Raw genomic sequence first — 15,681 nt, 5'->3', positions numbered from 1 at the left:
TAAGCTGTACACTTCTTAGCGCTAATAAATATAACGTTACTGTCACTTGCTCATGTAACGTTAGCCCCTCAGAGTGCTAGGTTTCTATTGATTATGACCACTGTTGATGTGTGGCTAATGTGTCTTACATACAGGCTTTATTTAATCTGTGAAAAAAAAAGCGCTGTAGAGTGATAAGGGTGTAAAATTAAAACATAATGAAGCTAACTGTCAGTTGTAGCTCAGTAGTCATTGCTGAATAAAACACCAAGTAGCACTGGTCCCTAATGTGCTCCAATACAACAGGTATCATACATTTATTTTGAACACTGCAAAAACTCAAAACTTACAGTTTAGACTAACTTAAAACTTAACTAAAACTTAAAAATAGTTTGACACAAATGGAAATTCAATTGAAACACGTGGGAAAAACATGTAGCTTTCAAGTGATGTGTGTTATCAAGCGTAATTACATTTTTAGGTAAGAAATGTTTTTTTTTTTTTTTTTTTTTTTAATCTAGAAGTTTTTTGAGTGAAGGCAGTGAATTTTTTTTATGTCACATCTGAGATGCAATTGTTGGCTGTTTTCAACAATGTACATCGAAAATAATGACAATGATTGACTGAAAATGGTTCAATATTGGATTAAATTCCTTTTTTTCTCATGTATATTTATAATTGCGCTTTACCTAAAAAAATGTTTTATCCGATTACTCGATTAATCGATAGAATTTTCAGTCGATTACTCGATTACTAAAATATTCGATAGCTGCAGCCCTAGACTTAAATATCATATTCCCAGTAAGACGAAAAGCGGTAAACAAAAAATTATGAACATGGCAAACTGGAAATTAAACTTGAAACATAACGAAATTAAATTGCTACTGGAATCGTAGAGCCGAGGGAGCGACAGTCCATCGCACTTCTTTTGGAAATGTGTGGTATATTCTGATGCCGCCCAAAAAAGACGTAATGTCCAGGTTATAAATTCGCACCAGCCGCCCTCCCCGCACACAGAGCGTCAAGTCGCCAACACTGGACAAGTCTGAGAGTGTTCAAAGCGGGTGATTACAGGGACATCTCCCCATGTCTGAAAGCCATGACACACATAAATCCCGCATCACATTACATGGGAATTTACCGGTATAGAAGTCTGAAAGGGGCTTATGACACATAAAATAAACACGGTTGCACCTCTTGGTCACAAATATACAACTGTGAACAGCCACTTGTGACAGAGAGTCACATTATGCTTAAGACCAATGAATGGTCCTGTTATATATAGCCGTATTCATTCAACTTTTCATTTCCATGTAATTCTCTGATTCAAGCAATGGTGAAATACTTGTCACCTAGAGACGGCTCCATATGTGTATTGTTAGCCTGACGACCTTGTATGTACCTCTGTAATGTACGTTCTCTACTTTTTTCAAGGGAAACAACATTTGGTGTTAGCCAATGTTTATTAAAGGTAAGCAGAAAGTATTGCTGCAATACTATATAAGATTTAAGCATAATGTTTTCCACCCTTAATGGGCTTGAATGGATTCCTTCCAAAGGTTTTTTTGTTCGCTGATGAAAATGCCAAAATGGCACGACCCCCCCGCCTCATTTCAATACCGTAAGCAATATTCCAAATGTCACTGGCCTCGTATCAACAAGCTGCCCAGTGATGGAGAAAAAAAAAACAACAACAATTAAATGAGGAAAGGGAGCTTACACTCTGCTGCTGTAAAATGAGGCTTTGGTGCGCTGGAATAAAAGTAGCATAGTGAGCCTAAGATGAACACAAGGGAGTGTGGAGGGTGGGGGTGATGACATGCAAAATATGCAATCTGTTTGAACTTTACAGCGCTCTCTCTTTGGCTGTCGCTGTCTGTGTGCTTCAGTTACTGCTGCTGCTGCTGGTGGTGGAATAACATTAAAAGCAAGGAGCTTTCTGAAAATAGTAAAATCTAGAGCAGTAGCTAAACCAAGGGGTTATCATGACAGCTATCAGGGTTGTTCCGATCATGTTTTTTTGCTTCCGATCCCGATCGTTTTAGTTTTTTTAGTTTGAGTATCTGCCAATCCCGATATTTCCCGATCCGATTGCTTTTTTTTTTGCTCCCGATTCAATTCCAATCATTCCCGATAATTTTTCCCGATCATACACATTTTGGCAATGCATTAAGAAAAAAATGAATAAAATTTGGACGAACATATACATTCAACATACAGTACATAAGAACTGTATTTGTTTATTATAACAATAAATCCTCAAAATGGCATTTACATTATTAACATTCTTTCTGTGAGAGGGATCCACGGATAGAAAGACTTGTGAATTTGTATATTGTGACTAAATATTGCCATCTAGTGTATTTGTTGAGCTTTCACTAAATGATACTGTAGCCATGCCTAAATGCATGATGGGAAGTGGAACCATGACTGTGCGTAGTGCTACCAATTGATATATCTTCTCTGCGTTGGGAAATAATATAAGGTGTTAAGAAAAAGATCAATTGCTACCTTGCTTCCCCACATTGCTTCCCATGATATTTCTAATCGTAGGGAGAGGGATTGTGAGGCTTTAGCCAATTAAAAAAAGCTTCCAAAGGCTGCCAAAATTCACTCTACTCATTTTACGCTGCCTTTTATCTCTTTATACAGGTAAAACGACGCCATTACAGATTGAGCGCGACAATGCGTGAGTGGGTTGTGCAGTGCATGCATTAATTGCATTAAATATTTTAACGTGATACATTTAAAAAAAAAAATTAATTACCGCCATTATCGGGATAAATTTGATAACCCTACCTTAAGCCTAAACTAAAGACTCTGGATGAATACAATTAGAAAACGATTTAATTAAAAAAAAAAAAAAAAAAAATTTAAAAAGGCATGGCCGATATTTTTTGCCGATTTAGATACTTTGAAAATGACGTGATCGGACCCGATCGATCGGGATGCCGATTGATCGGGACATCTCTAACAGCTATTCATGCATTCACACTTAACATTGACACATCTCTGGATCACGAACATAACGAGGAGACATTGTTTTGCATGAATGCCGCAAAGACAAAAGCCCTCCAACTAAATTTAAACATAAAGCTACCCTCAATGTAAAAGCACTCTATTTTTTGTGTCTATTGCACATCCAGATGTGAGGAGGCATTTTAGACTGGGTGTTGGTAATTTGGTAGACATACCAAGACAGTTGGATTTGAAAGAGAGCATAACACATTCTCAACCAATGACAACCACTTACTGCGAAACCCTTACATATCCAGCGTTTTCCCTTGGGGTCCGTCTTCGAATTCTCTGCTGGCCTCAACACTATCAGAAGGAGTGGTCGTGTTTTACAGCCTAGACGAAATTGTATTAATTTATATTCAACAGTCAGAAAACCTTGCATACTGCATCCGCTTAATATTCTCTGTGCAATTTCTCCTCTATCTTGCACAGTATGAACTACAATGACAACTCTTGGTGTAAAATAGAAGAAGGTATTTAATTGCCAACATAGCGTTCTAATGAAGAATCCTAATAGGATCCCTTCAACCAATTCTCTGGCACGATTAGCCATTCTGAGTGACGCACGTTTTGTGCCTCTGACACAAAAGGAAACTTTCATTTGTACTCTAGGCGCTCATAAATCAGCTCAGGGTTTTATGTAGATTTATGCAGAATGTTTTGGATTTTTAATAGAATACTTGAACCCGCTCTGCAGCCGCTGAGGGATTTGATTCATTTGTGCGAAGGATGCACTGATATTAATAATAGTAATAATCATAATTTTATTCATGCATAAGCCTTTTTTCTTTTCATTAATGTCTGTCAAGTGTCACATCCAGTAACATAACATGGTAAATGTAACTAAACTGTGATGTTGAAATTTAAATCAATGCAAATGACCAGCTTCAGTTTACATGGCAGTCGTGAACCATTTCATAGCTTGTATATAAGCGATACTCCAGCTGTACATACTCATGTATGCACTAATACCCCCTTTTCAAAAGGCAAAAATATATTATGTTTGTCGCCTGCACATAAATTATTCTATTGCCAATATTCTGGTTATGTAACCTGAGCCTTTTGAAATTTCTCACATTTCTGCATAAAATCACCATCAAATGTAATCTGATCTTTGTCAAAATCACACAGATGAAAATACAGTGTCTGCTTTAACTAAAACCACCCAAACATTTATAGGTTTTCATATTTTATGAGGATAGCATGCAAACAATGACAGAGTGGGGAAAAATAAGTAAGTGGATCCTCTGCCTAAGGAGACTAAAAGAGCAATTGAAACCAATTTTTACAAAACATTTTAAGTCAGGTGTGTGCCCAATCACTGATGAGTGGTTTAAAGCTGCCCTGCTCACTATAAAACACACACCTGGTAAGAAATGTCTTGATGAGAAGCATTCTCTGATGTGCATCATGGCTCGGTCGAGGATTGTTGATTTGTATAAAGCTGAGAAAGGATACAAAACTGTCTCTAAAAGTCTGGATGTTCATCAATCGACCGTCAGAGAAGTTGTCTACAAATGGAGAGAATTTGGCACTGTTGCTTCTCCCTCATGAAGTGACCGTCCACCAAAGATGACGCCAAGAGTTCAACGCAGAATACTCAGAGAGGTTTTAAAAGGAACCCTAGAGCGTCTGCTAAAGACTTACAGAAATCACTGGCACAGTCCAATATCTCTGTACACACTGAGCTATATGTAAAACTATGGCCAAGAACAGTGTTCATGGGACGATTCCACGGAGGAAGCCACTGCTATCTAAAAAACACATTGTTGCTCGTTTAATGTTCGCAAAAAGGCACTTGGACACTCCACAGCAGTTTTGGCAAAATATTTTGTGGACTAATCAAACCAAAGTTGACTTGTTTGGGAGTAACACACAACGTCATGTGTGGAGGAAAAAAGGGGGCCGTTCACCAACATCAACACCACATCCCCACCGTGAAGCATGGTGGAGGGAGCATCATGATTTGGGGCAGTTTTGCTACCTCAGGGCCTGGGCAACTTGAAATCATTAATATAAGAATTCAAAAGCTTATCAGGATGTTTTGAGCCCTATAATAAACAAATACAGTACTTATGTACCGTATGTTGAATGTATATATCCATCTTGTGTCTTATCTTTCCATTCCAACAATAATTTACAGAAAAATATGGCATATTTTATAGATGGTTTGAATTGCGATTAATTACGATTAATTAATTTTGAAGCTGTAATTAAGTCGATTAAAAATTTTAATTGTTTGACAGCCCTAATTAAAACCTAAATTAAATGTTTGGGTTGTTTTAGTTAAAGCAGACAAAGTTTTTGATCGGTGTGATTTTGACAAAAATCAGATCACATTTGATGGTGATTTTATGCAGAAATGTGAGAAATTCCAAAATGTTCAGAGGTTCAGGTTTTAATTCCACTGTAGCTTATGATGCTACTGCAGAGGTGTCAAACCCATGTTTGTCACGGGCCACATTGTAGTTATGGTTTAAGCGGGTCGGACAACATGTCTGCCAACTAACTAATAGACTAATAGACAACTCTTTTGATAGTCGATCAATTGACTAGAGACGTTGATCTAAAAAAATTCCACATCCTCCTTTTTGAGCCTCATAATAGCAAATATTTTCTCTTAATTTTTATTTAAAAATGTATTTCCAGTTTCTGCACAACAAAGATGCAACTGTAAATATTCACATTTTTTAAAAAATGGTTTGTTTTTTAATTGAAATTGGAAACAAATGCTTAAAAAATGTATTTTTCTATTTAAACTTGAAAAAAACAAAAATATTTATTTTAAAAAAGTTGACAAGAAGGAAAAACACAGTAACTATTCTCAGATTTTTTTATTTTAGTGAGAAACAAAGTTGATCCATATGATTTACTTCTGCTAGACACATAAAATGATGTGGCGGGCCACATTTGGCCCCTGTGCCATATATTTGACAACTAGGTTAGAGTTCCAACCTAAGGTTAAGTTTTTAAATATTGTTTTCAAGGGCTTGTATTTTGAAGAATGGTTTTTTGACTTGGTTTAAAAAAGAAAAAAAAAACGTTCATTGCAGGCTTTACAATGATTTAATCGCCACAAAATGTACATACCGCCAATATGTAACATTAATTACATATTTATTAGAGCTGTCAAACGATTAAAATTTTTACTCGAGTTAATCACAGCTTAAAAATTAATTGTAATTAATTGCAATTCAAACCATCTCTAAAATATGCCATATTTTTCTGTAAATTATTGTTGGAATGGAAATATAAGACACAAGACGGATATATACTGTACATTCGACATACTTTACATAAGTACTGTATTTGTTTATTTTAACAATAAATCCACAAGATGGCATTAACATTATTGACATTCTTTCTGTTAAAGGGATCCACAGATATAAAGACTTGTAGTTTTTTAAAGATAAATGTTAGTACAAGTTATAGTAATTTTGTATTAAAACCCCTCTTAATGTTTTCATTTTAATAAAATTTGTAAAATTTTCAATCAAAAAATAAACTAGTAGCTCGCCATTGTTGACCGAGCGGTGACGTCACAGCCGTTCTCCCACAGTGTCTTTAACTACGTAAGATAGTGATTGAAATACACCACAAGGTGTCAATGGCGAGTTTTAAATTACTTAGAAATCAAGCCAATGAGTGTGTTTTGTCCCTTGACTGACGCTGTAGCTCCCTGTTTTTTTTCTAGACTGGGTCTGTTGTGATTCACGTTCATTTGAGTGCTGGCTCCATAACGTACGAGACCACTGATAGTTTGTATATTGTGACTAAATATTGCCATCCAGTGTATTTGTTGAGCTAAACGAAATGTTTGAATAGAGTATGACCCAAGTCTGAGTAAGTTTTATGTGTATTTTGCATAGCTATTTTGATTGGGAATGCCAGTTTTTCTTTTTGTGAACATGATTTTTTTTTTGAGAGAGATAGGAATATATTTTTGTTGTGCGTACACTAAATGATACTTATGTTTGTTGTGAAGGAGTTGCCGAAGCTTATGCCAATAAACGGCGCGGTCCAATGAATTCCTGTGTCCACTGACTTTCTCTACCTCTTAGCTCTCTATGTGCAAAAAACGGCATCATTGTAATCTGTTTGAGGCAATGCAGCGGGTCATTCTGCGCATGTATTAAATGTGTCAAATATTCTAACTTGATTGATTAAAAAAAAAAAAATTACTGCCCGTTAACGCAATAAATTTGACAGCACCAAAATTTATTTTTATAATGACAACACTTTGACACAGAACTCTTTCTGTTATTTCTTAAATGATTTCAAAATACCAGAAAGTGTACGCAAAAGGTTAGCTGTTGTGAAGCTTTCAAACAAAAAGTAAGCAGATGCTTTCAGCGACTTTACTTCAGTAGGAAATGTTGGAACGCTCCAGCTGAGATCAAAGAAATCACTCCTGCAGAGATACTCTACAAAGTGCTTTTAACACACACACACACCTACACGCACATAGAAGGCCACTGAATGAAGCATCAAGGACCTGTGAAGTACTTCACTTTCACACAAGTACTGGACTCTTTTGAACATTTGGTGCACGCATGTGTTCATGCGAGAGCAATTGGGCACTTGAGGTCCCCCCTCAGTGGATTCATTCTAGCCATTGAATTTTTCTATTTTGGAATGCGGACGTTATCAAAAATAGGGATCATGGAACAGTCGTATTAAATGGTATGACTACTGTTCCCTTGGTGACTTGGCATAATGAGTTTACTGTGTAAAAAACTCTAGTCCTTGTGGTTATTTCGCTTCTTCAAGGCCAAGGTTAACATGCATAATCAATTTATGTGTGGATTTTAAACATTTTTAACACAAAATATATACAGTAGGGCAAATAAGTATTAAGTCAACCACTAATTGTGCAAGTTCTCCCGCTTGAAAATATTAGGCCTTTAATTGTCAACATGGGTAAACCTCAACCATGAGAGACAGAATGTGGAAAAACCCCCCGAAAATCACAGTTTGTCACAGGTATCACAAGTAGGCTGTGGCGTTCCAACGATGTTCAATTGGTACCAAGGGGCCCAAAGAGTGCCAAGAAAATATTCCCCACACCATTACACCACCACCACCAGCCTGAACCGTTGATACAAGGCAGGATGGATCCATGGTTTCATGCTGTTGACGCCAAATTCTGACCCTACCATCCGAATGTCGTAGCTGAAATCGAGACTCATCAGACCAGGCAACGTTTTTCCAATCTTCTATTGTCCAATTTCAATGAGCTTGTGCAAATTGTGGCCTCAGTTTCCTGTTCTTAGCTGAAAGGAGTGGCACCCGGCGTGGTATTCTGCTGCTGTAGCCCATCTGCCTCAAAGTTCGACGTACTGTGCGTTCAGAGATGATCTTCTGCCTACCTTGGTTGTAACGGGTGGTTATTTGAGTCACTGTTGCCTTTCTATCAGCTCGAACCAGTCTGGCCATTCTCCTCTGACATCTGGCATCAACAAGGCATTTCCGCCCACAGAACTGCCGCTCACTGGATATTTTTTCTTTTTCGGACCATTCTCTGTAAACCCTAGAGATGGTTGTGCGTGAAAATCCCAGTTGATCAGCAGTTTCTGAAATACTCAGAGCCACCCCTTCTGGCACCAACAACCATGCCACGTTCAAAGTCACTCAAATCACCTTTTTTCCCCATACTGATGCTCGGTTTGAACTGCAAGAGATTGTCTTAAACCATGTCTACATGCCTAAATGCACTGAGTTGCCGCCATATGATTGGCTGATTAGAAATTAAGTGTTAACGAGCAGTTAGACTGGTGTACCTAATAAAGTGGCCGGCGAGTGTAGATTTGTCAGTTTGTAGTTTTATACTTTTATTATGAAAGTATTTATCGGTTAAAAAGTGAAAATTAGAGGAAAAATTGTGTGCATGTCTATTTACAGTGTGCGCCCCTGAATTTGGGCTTGCACCCCTAAAATTTTAAGTGAGGGGCCACAGTGCTCCTAGTAAAAAATGTTTCTCTAAAGCCCTGAGTATGTTACGATTTCTTTGAGAAGAGTAGTGGGGTGTGACAGAAAAGTTGAAGGTCAAGGTTGAGATGCATTAGGGTTCAGCTCTGAGTCCCTCGCTCTTCGCATTTGTGATGAATAGGATGGCTGTTGAGGTCAGAATGTAATCCCAATGGACCATCATGTTCATAAATAACAGTGTAATCAGAAGGAGAAAGTTAGAGGCATGTGCTAGAAAGCAGCAGAATATAGAAGATGTCGGGGGAAAAATTGAGATCACAGGGACGGGCTAATCGGTCGGGCTCTATTTTTGTAAACAACATGACTGTCGGGTTTGCAAACATTTCGATTTTCGTGCAGGTGCAATGCTCACTACGCGTTTTTCAATCTGTCAGATAAGCAGGGCAGGAATGTAGCATCTGCTAGGAGAGACTTCAGTATGTCCGCTGTCAAAAGCTAATAGACACTTAACTATTCAGTAGGATGAAAAAGTGTCTCAAAACTTTGACTGCAGCTGAACAATAGGCTAAACTTTAATCGTGTCACAGAACTGACCATATTGTATTAAACTTTCTTTTTGAGTATGATCTCATTGTTTGGCTCAACAAATCTCTTGCTTTTACTATTGTTCAGTTCAAAGGCAGTTCTCTTGTGTCATGACGCTCTTTAGGGCAGGGGTCTTAAGCTCAATTTATCCTGGGGCTGCTGGAGAGTATGGGGGGAATGTGGGCCTCATCTAGTATTCCACAAAAAAACGTTTCAAATACTCAAAAAAAATTACAAGCATTCTAGTGTTCTCAATATCCATGTATAACAGTTGAGAACATGAACGGTTCTGTAGAACATGAAGATCATTATTACATATTACACGTCTCGCTGAGTAATGCCTTGTATTGCAATTCTTTAGCCTTGCAATTTCTTCTGTGCAATAATATACATTGGGGTTAGGAAGCCCCTGTATTTACCCAAAAAATATTTCTATTATTACAGTCCGAAGGCCTGACAAGGCGCCACTCGAGTAGATGTTCTTCTTGCTCTTTTTGTGGAATCTAACTTTGAATTCCGACTCCTCTGTCATTCGTGATCGATCGTCTTGAAAGTTCGTAGCTACAGTAGGCCAGTGTCTATCAATCCTTTGAGCCCAATTTATTTCTTGAAATTGGCTGCTTTGTTGGTCGTCTACCTTTGTCTTCTTTGCAGGAAAAATTGTTTGATAAGACGAACATTTTCCTTTGGCCTGGAACAATTTTGGAATTAACTTTACGTCGCAAATCACTTTGGTTAACTTTTTGACATTCTGCTGAAAACTTTCATGAGCCTGAGCTACGCTAGTTTGTAATTTAAGTGATTTAACAAATAACAAAGTCCAGGACAATGACACGCACAAACACTTAACTTGGATATCAAATAAGGGTTTGTGCAATTCTGTGCCTTGGACCGCATGTTTGAGACCCCTGTTTTTCCTTTTCACTTGCTTTGGTTAAAGGGATCCACGAATAGAAAGACTTGTAGTTCTTAAAGGATTAAAGTTATTATGAGCTAAAACTATTTGATGTTGAAACCCCTCTTGATGTTTTCGTTTTTATAGAATTTGTAAAATTAGTTTAACGAGAAGGTCGCCATTGTTGTTGACGTTGCAGGGGCGATGACGTGACACGGTTAGGCTGCCAGGCTTCTAGAGTATGACTCTAGCGACATAAACATGTCATCTGTTCAACCCGTTCTATTTGAACACGCGAGAAACATTAATGAGCATGACAGCACTGTCAATATTTCACAAAATGAGCAGCAAAAGTAAAATTAACAGGAAAGACGGGATGAGACGAGGCGAGAGTAGGGGGAAAAAAAAACGGTGTTCTGCCAAAATGTGCTACACTGGCGAAAAGTCCTACAAGAAGCAAATTTGACACCCAAAGTTCTACCGTGCGCTTTCAGCTTGTTTTGTTTAGATGCATACAGACAGAACATACAAAAAAATGCCGTAAGTAAATACTTAAATGTAGTAATATAAAATAAGGGGGTTTAGATGTACTATAGTACGTGAGTAATGCGGTCAACAGATCAACAATCTGCTTTAAAGCTACCACAAGAAAACACAATCCTTAAAATTATGAAAGGCAAACACATGCAAAAAGTATTTTAAGGCAATGAAAATGATAAAAGACTTATTAATAACACAAATAGTAACTACTCGCCGCTTTTAACCGATGAGCACATGTGTTGGACGTCTCGCCTTGTAGAAGAAATTGCAGTGACCCGGTAGTATTCTTTGCGTGACATTAACAATCTACATCATGGGTCCCCAACCTTTTTTGCACCACGGACCGGTGTGATTTGGGTATTTCTTTCACGGACCGGTGTACTGTTAAATTTTGCACCCTTATAAAAACGCCCTCTTTTTAATTCAGTTGGACTCTTTTCTACATGTCCGTCCATGATCAAACGTAAGTTAATATTGCTTTCTTTAAAGAAAGTTTGTAGTGTTTACTTTGGAATCTCTGAATTCGCGGCCATTTTTAATGTTACGTGCATGCAAAATTTGTCAGAGCACCGGCAACGTGGGGCAGAAAAATACAGCAAATATGAAATAATATTTGGTTTTAGCCCCGTTGTGTTAAGTGCAGGGAAAATATAACACACCCGCTGAATCAGTGGGAGGCCTGAGTTTGTTTCGTTGAGACGAGATGGTCCCATCTAGGTGTGATGGGAGAATGAGAGAAGCCCGCTTCACAAAGATACGATGTTGGAAATTGTAGCACGATTTTCAGTGCTCTCGTAGCGATGTCAGGATATTCCGGAATGACTTTAATCCAGAACCTCGGTAGAGTTGTTGTCTCAAATGTACAGTACGTTTAAGGTCGCCCTCATTTGCGATCTCTGCAAGCTGATCCTCCTGTTGCACAGACATGCTCGAATCACTCGGTTTATTCGCAAACGGGTCACGAATCCACTCCTTTGCAGTTCGTTGGTCTTTAGTGATTGGGAAGTAGCGTAGATTTTGTTTTCTTCGAGGTTGTAGACTCATCTTCTGGCTCGTCAGGTGCCCTTTTCCCCGTAAAAAATCTGTCCAAAGACGTCTTTTTTTCAGTCATTCTAGTGTTTGAGCTAATTATTTCCGGCAATAAATGTGATGCGCCCGTCCTACATCATACGTTATTATCGAGAAGAAGCGCACAAAACAAGATGTACTGCTAGCAGTCCAATCAATGGATTTCTATGACGACATTCTATCTTGTAGTATTATATCTAGAGTAGACAGGGATATTGGTGTGTTAATGGGCACAGGCCAAAGTTAATTCTGCCAGAATGGGCCAGAATGCAGTCCTCAATAAGTTAATATTTCTGTGCGGCCCGGTAGTAAATGCGCCACGGATTTGTACCGGTCTGCGGCCCGGCAGTTGGGGACCCCTGATCTACGTCATCACCCTCTGTAGGTCAAAACAAGTACTAAATATTATAGATATTTGAATCAATGGCAATTTTTTTGTGTTTCTAATAACATAGTTTAGTCAAAGAGAACAATTGTGGCTTATTAGAGCCTAATAGTCTTTAAGTCTGAGGTTCCCTTATCATTTCTTGTGGAATCAAATTTCCAAAGATGATTTTATTCATCCCATGTATTTTACAACTATTGCTTTGGTTGAAACATTTATGGGGCAGAGATAAGACTTAAGAAGGATTAATGAAAAAGACACTCACCTGCTTCAGCTTGGACTTCTGTTGTCATTTAAAAAAAAAAAAAAAATTTGCAAGGTGGTTATCATGGATAACTCGCAAGGAATAATTGCAGTATGGTAACAACTCTCGCACATTGTCAGCATGCATGACTAAGCATTACATGGACATTTGTTTGACTGGATTATTTCTTGTCGTTGCATTTCTTTTTATTCTGCAATGTGCCAGGTAACATGAATCATTGGCGAGAGGCGCGATCGCATTAATAGCTCCCAGCTTGCCGTTTTTCAGTCCCGTCATCATCTGTGAGTGCTTAATCAGCGCTGACATTAGCGCGGGTCACATCGAGGTACGATGCGGGTCGGCCTCATGGCATTAAGGGGAAATCTACCCGTAATTAAAGCCTTTCGTCAACGGCAGAAAATGTGCTGAAAAGTGCAGCGGGCTCATCTCTGTCGGCACCGCCTATTAAATCACAGTCTATTTATCCTTTCCTCTGAAGCCTTTGTGACGGTCTAACCTTGCCAATTATTCCTCTTATCTCATTTTTTCCCCCCAATTGTCCTCAGCCTTTGTGCTCCCATTTATTCCCTCAATGCCCTTTTCGTGCCTCACCTCTTTTCCCATTATGTCCTTCTCTGACGTCTGTCTGCATACATTTGTCACTCTGTTAATCTGAACACTTTCACTCAAAGCAGAGAAGCAAGAAGAGATGGAAAAGGTAGAATCATCTAATTCAAAGTCCATTGTAGTAGGTTTTGAGTTTTGTTTCTGTTTTTGGACTTTGATTAGGTTTTCAAGACGGGGATAAGGTTTCGATTTTGGATTTCAAATTCAAAGTTAGTGCCAGGTTTAGGATTTCGTATTAGGGTTTCAAGCCAAGTGTGGTGTTTCAAAATGGTTTGCAGATTTGGGGTTTAAGGTTGAAAACTAAGATAGCTTATGTTAGCTAATTAGTGGATATGGAAATAAAAACGACTTGTATTTATACTTGAATAATTTCTTTCTCTTTCTTAGTTTATTTGATCAAACAAATTAGCAAATTTGACACTTGTTAGCAGTGTTGGGCACGTTACTTTGAAAAAGTAATTAGTTATAGTAACTCACTACTTCTTCCAAAAAGTAATTGAGTTAGTAACTGAATTACTTTATAGTAAAAGTAATTAGTTACCAGGGAAAGTAATTATTTCCGTTACTTTAAAAAGTTGTTGTACGCCAAAGAATTAGAAATTTTCTGAGCACTATTCGAGTCAGTTGAATAGAGAAGAACAGACAGGTAGTTGTGTTATAGAACCTTGTAATATTTTTTGCACCTCACCAGCAACAGATTTATCCTACATTTGAAGTGCAACAAAAATAAACAGTAAACAATATAATAAAATAACAATCAGCAGTAAACAACATAAAGTGAGTTTAATCGATTAAATCTAACTCTCACAACCTGAGACAACTGGTCAAGTAGACATAGCCTACTGTACTTCAAGTATTTTGACTTAAAATAGTGTTTATATCTCCACCTCGTAAAGGACAAATATTCCTCTGAATGCTCTGCCATCATATCCCTCTGCATCTGTTTTGCATGTGTGTGTTTCCCTCACGCGCTGTTCCGGTTCATGTGTGAAAACACCGGCTCTGATTGGCTTAGCATGACACATGACTCTAACCCTCAGCCAATCACAATCACTTTCATCACATCTATCCAGGTGGTGCATTCAGGTAGCCTCGTCCCCCTACTCCTCCCGTCACCCTCAAAGTGTCTGCCGTCCTCAAGATGGAAGCAGCATTCTTGCTGGCTGACAGTGGGGAATGGGAACGAGGCTAGCATTCAGGTGTAGCAAAAACAGAAACGTTAGCAAGCTTTGGAAAGAATTGTCTAATTGAATAAGCAGGGGAAAACAGCCTGGAGTCAGAAGAAGTACGTGCTGTAATATTCTGATACAGAATTATCCGAGGCACCCTAAAGTGCACACGGCGCCAATATTGTTTTGTTCACATGATGCGGGAGCGAGTTACAGACACGGCCTGCTGAGAGCCGTACGTTTATGTTAATGTTGAAGTTATATGTGCAATTAAAGAAACAGAGTGCCAGCACGCCCTGTGTGGTATATTTTTGCTAAGAAAAAGCACAAAACAAAACACGTGCGCTATTCTCGAACCTGAACGCACCCCAAGTCTTGGATGACAAATAAACAGAGCAGAGTAGACTCGCTACGGCTGGTAGTTTTTTCAATTTATTCAGAGTAAGTAACGCACCCCTTTTGACCGTCAGTAACGGTAACGGCATTGTAACGGCGGAAAAAATTAGTTAGATCACTCCGTTACTGAAAAAATAACGCCGTTATGTAACGGCGTTATTTATAACGGCGTTATTCCCAACACTGCTTGTAAGACTAATTGGAACTATGAATCAAACTACTTCACCCAGTCAAAATTGTTAAATAATCCCAAAATCCTCAAATGAGGACTAGGGCTGTCAAAATGATCGCGTTAACGGGCGGTAATTAATTTTTCAAATTAATCACGTTAAAATATTTGACGCAATTAACGCACATGCTCCGCTCAAACAGATTAAAATGACAGCACAGTGCAATCCCCACTTGTTACTTGTGTTTTTTGGAGTTTTGTCGCCCTCTGCTGGTTCTTGGGTGCGACTGATTTTTATGGGCTTAAGCACCCATGAGCATTGTGTAATTATTGACATCAACAATGGCGGGTTACTAGTTTATTTTTTGATTGAAAATTTTACAAATTTTATTAACGAAAACATTAAGAGGGGTTTTAATATAAAATTTCTATAACTTGTACTAACATTTTTTTTTTTAAGAACTACAAGTCTTTCTATCCGTGGATCGCTTTAACAGAATATTAATAATGTTAATGCCATCTTGTTGATTTATTGTTATAATAAAGAAATACAGTACTTTTGTGTCGTATGTTAAATGTATATATCCATCTTGTGTCTTATCTTTCCATTCCAACAATAATTTACAGAAAAAAATGACATATTTTATAGATGGCTTGAATTGCGATTAATTACGATTA

At 38.1% G+C, this 15,681-nt stretch overlaps 1 protein-coding gene across 1 annotated transcript in view; it reads left to right on the top strand.

The window, feature by feature from the left end:
- Positions 1–15,681, top strand: part of pitpnm3 (PITPNM family member 3) — a 166,693-nt gene that overhangs the window by 45,841 nt on the left and 105,171 nt on the right. The gene's annotated exons all lie outside the window — the stretch shown is intronic.

The sequence above is a fragment of the Corythoichthys intestinalis genome, chromosome 6 (genome assembly GCF_030265065.1).
Source record: "Corythoichthys intestinalis isolate RoL2023-P3 chromosome 6, ASM3026506v1, whole genome shotgun sequence".
NCBI classification, from domain to species: Eukaryota; Metazoa; Chordata; class Actinopteri; order Syngnathiformes; family Syngnathidae; genus Corythoichthys; species Corythoichthys intestinalis.
Note: the sequence above shows the minus strand (reverse complement) of the source record. Positions and strands in the feature narration are given on the sequence as shown.